Raw genomic sequence first — 6,000 nt, forward strand, 5'->3', positions numbered from 1 at the left:
GAACTGGGTTTGCATTTACAGTTTTGAGAATGTGGACAATGTTTCAGGAATTGTGTAACAACTCAGAGTTTTGCTTCGTATATGTGATTTTAGAGGCCTACATTATGTAATCCATAGTGACGCATACATAATGGAACTTCCCAGAAAAAAGAAAACGTATATACACTGGAATTACATAAGCATATCCTATTTGAAAAATGGACAAAAAAGAGGGTCTTAAAATAACCATAAGCATGATTTGGGGTTAAGGTGGGACAGCACATTTTAAAAAAGGATTATATATCTAGTAATTCAGAGAATATGGCATATTTTTTGCAAATCTGTGTGTGTGTGTGTGTGCTCGTGCATGTGTGTGTTTCAATGTGAGAGAGCGTGTATGCAAATGTGAGTGTGTGTGTATGTCTAGGCCATCGAAAATTTCCAAGACAAGTGGGCATGGAACCAGGTCATGAGGTGCTATATTATGTGTTTTAGTAGTAGTTACTGTGTAGTCTTATTAGGTATTGTGGTCTTACAAGGTGTTGCTGTAGTATTGCTAGGTGTTACTCTTGGTAGGTTTTACTGTAGTGTTGGAGTTACTACGGTTTTACTAGGTGTTATTGTAATGTTATTAGGTGTTATTGTAATGTTATTAGGTGTTATTGTAATGTTACTAGGTGTTATTGTAATGTTACTAGGTGTTATTGTAATGTTATTAGGTGTTATTGTAATGTTACTAGGTGTTATTGTAATGTTACTAGGTGTTATTGTAATGTTATTAGGTGTTATTGTAATGTTACTAGGTGTTATTGTAATGTTATTAGGTGTTATTGTAATGTTACTAGGTGTTATTGTAATGTTATTAGGTGTTATTGTAATGTTACTAGGTGTTATTGTAATGTTACTAGGTGTTATTGTAATGTTACTAGGTGTTATTGTAATGTTACTAGGTGTTATTGTAATGTTATTAGGTGTTATTGTAATGTTACTAGGTGTTATTGTAATGTTATTAGGTGTTATTGTAATGTTACTAGGTGTTATTGTAATGTTACTAGGTGTTATTGTAATGTTATTAGGTGTTATTGTAATGTTACTAGGTGTTATTGTAATGTTACTAGGTGTTACTGTAGTTACTAAGTGTTGCTATAGTCTTGCTAGGTGTTACTGTAGTCTTACTAGGTTGTATGGTAGTGTTACTAGATAAGAGCAGATGCAGTTGACATGGGCTAATGCCAACTACTTGCTTCCCAGAGCCTGAGAACGGATACTGCAATATTTTGGAAATAGGCTCTTGTCTCAATGCCCTTTTTGCAATGAGAAGGTTGGTACCAATTTCACCTCTGTTCCTCCAATGTAATGTTTGCTCCAGTGTACTGTATATACTGATGTAGCTCACTGTATACACCAGACTGGATACTGAACCTCATGATAACTAAGCAGCAGCAGTTCACCGTTGTTATCACCAGGCTTTCATTCAGTGCCCTCTGTTCTTCAGAGATTGGTTGACACCTCCAGGGCAATAAAGCCTTGATTACATCGCAGCAAAGTAAATAGAGTGACCTCAAACTGCCTCTAGCAGTCCATTTTTTTTAAATCCTAAAGGGAGATTTGTTTTTCTTTTTAAACTATTGAGGGAAGGGTTTTGTGAGCATGCATGCCCTTTTTCACATCCATACAGCTACACACATTCACATCTAGAAGTTGCCTAGTACAACCATAGTCTTTCAAAGTTGCCCACTCAGCAGTTTCCTGTTAGTCACAAGCCAACGTTGTCCAACATGTCTGGCACACTGGTATCACTATTTCCAAAGACTATTAAGATCGCAGCAGCATACACTTCATACAGTAGTTCCCCCAGCACTGCCACACAGAAACCACCCACCTCCATCCCCAATATCTCCCTCTTGATGCTTTATCCTCCTCTCTGAGTGCCTGTATGTTCCCTTACCCCCAAGTGAGCTTCACAGTCAGTCCTATATGATTTCTTTTAAAATTTGATTTATTTTAATAAGTTTGTGGTGTGAAAAAGTATTACGAACAGACAGGTTAGGCCTCAGCACATTCCTAAACTTTGCCCTAAAACTGTTTGGCCCTGTGGTCCTCACAAACCAACAGCTATACTATAGGAAAAGGGATGTTGCTTTTTTGGTATAGGTAGGTATTGCACTGCAGTAGCAGTGAAACCTTTGTCCTTTGTCATACCCAAATAAATCAATACATGGAATTAACAGAACTTTGCTCAGCTGCTATGTTGCAACCTCTGTCAGGTACACTTGCGTAAGAGAGAGAATTGTTGGGGCACGACTGCAGATACCAATCTGAGTTTAACACTCCGAACTCACACACACACACACAGATCCTCCAGCATGACTGATTGGGGGATGGGGGTGGTGGGGTCTTACATATGTGGCCGTGAGTGTGAATGTGTGTGTCTCCATTGTGTGTAAATGAGGGGGCTGAGGAGGCAGCCTCTGTTTTGGAACAAGTAGAGGTGGGGTAGATGGGGGAAGATGAGTTTATAGTTCTATTGCCAACACAGTCCCAAAAAACATTCGTGAAATGAACACAAACTTTGAAACGCAGATTACGTTTTGTGGACATGAATAATGTGAAGATTACATTCCTCCACCACAAAGAGATTATGTGACAATAGCGTGAATTGGACACACCATTCTCATGTTTGCCACACGAAAAGATTGGCTAACGGTTCAGTTTAGGCAAGCAAAACAACTTTGGTTCCCTCACAGTAGAAAACTTCTTAACATGAGTTGGGAATTGAACCCAGGAATTGAACCCAGGTTGCCAGAGGTGTCTGCTCATAAACGTCCAACTTCCGCCTGTTTCACCACAGCAAAAAAATCATCATGGAGGAGAAATTGATCCTCGCCGTCTCCAGTTTTCACATTATCTATGATGCATCGCTTTTTGAGCACAGGGACAAATTAAAACGTGTGGCCACATGGTAGAAAGTATCCAAAATCGTGGGAGTGGATGGTGGGTAAAGAGAAATTCACTTGCATGCATTTATAGTCTAACATTCAGTTCGGTATTTATCTATTAGATCGACTATGAAAGCCAATCCTGCAACCCACTTCCACACCCATGAAATGGCCAATATTTTCGGGTGTAGTGTTGTCAAGTGTCGAGAACGTTGTCAGTGAACATTCACAGTAAAGGCTGATTTATAGTTCTGCGTCGAATTGTCACCATTGTTACACTGTGGGTTTCTGCAAATTAGAAATGAATCCAAAAATATACATCATAACACGGACATGCCTATTTAGATAATTATGAAGTCGAGAATATCCCCTCCAGGAAAAAAATAAAACCTTTTCCTTTTGCACTGCGGCTCCTGAAACCACAAAAAACAGTTGTACTGGTCTCTGTTGACGCTTCTAAAATCGAACCAAGTCTGGAGCGATACGCCAAGGCAGTTTGATGCTCCACAGGATGCCTTGAGTGCGCGTTTGGCCACTGAAAACAATTATTATTAAATTGGTGCGTTTGAAAATGCATGCAACTCATACTTTCAGAGCGTTTCTGGCACTACTTTTCATCTGCATGTCATTTGCATTTTGTGCTCATCTCATAAAAAAATTGAGACACCAGACTATTGCAAGGTGGAAGGGATGAAATGGGGGTAGAAATGACCTGTACACAGACCTGGGAGATTGTGAGGAGATGGTCCCTGGGGTCCATGATTATGTGGAGGACTCACATTTGGTGGTCAATAGAAGTGGACTTCTGATGAAGAAGAGCGGGAATTATGGGCGGGAATTATGGGAACTGGATCCAAGAGCCCTTCTGGAAGTCTTTGTGCAGACAAACATTGACAGAACTGTCTAGAAATAGTATGTCAATTCTGATGGGTTTTCCTTTGAATGTACCATGTCTTATGTTAGACACAAGGTGGTGCTACAGTATTATACACAGCCAGAGCAATAACTGACGCCTGGTTTCAACTGCTTTCACTCACACACACAGGTACATACTGTTTACAAGGGTGAGGCAATGCTGCAGTGGTAGTAAAGGAGGTATTGTAGCAATGAATCAATGCTCAATGAATAATAGATACTCAGTATGCCCAGAGAAATAGGTTTGTATCGTCTGTATACCTGCATATACCATCAAATACTCTACTGCAACAATGCACACCAAAGATCAAAGTTCCAGTAAGGTAGGAGAGACACAGAAGCAGTATACACATATATTTACAAAGACAAAACTACTGGAATATCTCCAAATATTACATTGTTCCTCTGGATTTACAACAAGAACCAGAGGCGAGGGAAGGTCGTCACCCACACACACAACGCAAGGGAACATCCACAGCAGAATGGAGACAGATCTCTGACGTCACCGGTCATTTGATTTATCAACAGTGATTCATATGAGAGCACCGCAACTAGGGTGGGAGATGCAGAATGAGTTATGGGGAGATGAGGAGAGAAACTGAGGCTCTTGCCCGAGGGTCCTGACACCGGGAACACTCAGAAACATTTTATCTCGCCCGACTTTCAGGTCTCATTGCTTACTGAGGAGCATGTGAACCCATAGACCTGGAACAGTGCTCATTTTCACTTCTTTTTTACCCCTGGACCTCCTTTGGTTTTCTGAAAGAGGCATTTGGAGCACTGGTTGGATTTCATTGAAATAGTCAAATAAATGTATGAGTGAATGAATGAATGAATGAATGCTTGATCACATAAATAGGTAAATATAAATGCTGTGTATCCCCAGAGTGGTAAATAAAGGAAATTGTGACTCAGATTAAGGGGCATATAGTGTAAAGTATTTTTTGGATATATCATGTGAAGCTTTACAGGTGAATGCAACTGATTAAGAGATGCTGTGTACCAGGCTGTGACCATTAAGAGATATCTGGTATAAACCTAATTATACAACATATCAGCACGGCTGTGATTATCTTCGGCACGAGGCCGCAGCACTCCCTCTCGTGTGATATTGCTTAAATTAAGGACATACTGTCAAATTAAGAACACTCATATTACAGAACCCTATGTTATTTAAGCAATATCACACGAGAGGGAGTGCTGTTGTACTGTATATCAGCACGGCTGTGATTCGGTCGAAGATAATCACAGCCGTGTTGATATACAGTACAACAGCACTCCCTCTCGTGTGATATTGCTTTTATACAACAGTTGTATAAACAAAGCTATTCATCAAGTAATGGTAATTTGAGACAACAGATGATTTTTGTCTGTTATTTGTCTCCACCCACAAAAACAGTTCCCTCAGGATTCCACTACCAAGTGTTGCCAAGCAACAGGTAAACCGACTGCAAGCTAGCTAAGCTAGCTACTTTGAGGTTAGCACAGACGATTTCAGCTTACTTTCTTCCCAATCTTCCGCCTCGGCCGACGGTTCACCGTTGTCGCTACTAGGTGCGAATGAAGTTAGAGTTTTGTGTAGACGTGTACTGGGAATATCTGGTAAACATTTGTTTGTTGCACAACACTGTATTGTCTGCTAGAAGTGCTAACCAGCTGGTTAGCTCACCAGCTACTCAGCTAACGTCAGATGACGTTGTCGTGATCCGCTTTTTATTTCTCCTCACAAGAAGCGCTCCAGGCAGCACTTTTTCCACACAAAAAAACGCTATGTGTGAACGCAGCCTAATCAAGGTTACATTAGAACACCTGTGAAGCGGAGTGATACATACAGTAAAGCGTCCCAGTGCTGTTATACTGTATATCAGCACTCATGGAATGCCTCTTGTCCAATCAAATTACTCAACCGGAACTAACTGTTGTATAAGTTAAATTTACCTAGAAGTCACAGATCTCTTTGTGCACAGTTAAGGTCTGGTACATTACCACTAGCCATTGAAACAGGGAAGGTTTAGTAAAACTCCTGAAGATGAAAGAACATGTCTACTTTGTGATTTGGAAGAAACTGAGAACGAGATTCATTTTATGTTCTATTGTCCGGCTTATGTTGATCTAAGAAATGTGTTTTGGAATTTCTTCTGGCTAGATGATTATGAAAAACTTGAAC

This window comes from Centroberyx gerrardi, chromosome 9, assembly GCF_048128805.1.
Source record: "Centroberyx gerrardi isolate f3 chromosome 9, fCenGer3.hap1.cur.20231027, whole genome shotgun sequence".
NCBI lineage: Eukaryota > Metazoa > Chordata > Actinopteri > Beryciformes > Berycidae > Centroberyx > Centroberyx gerrardi.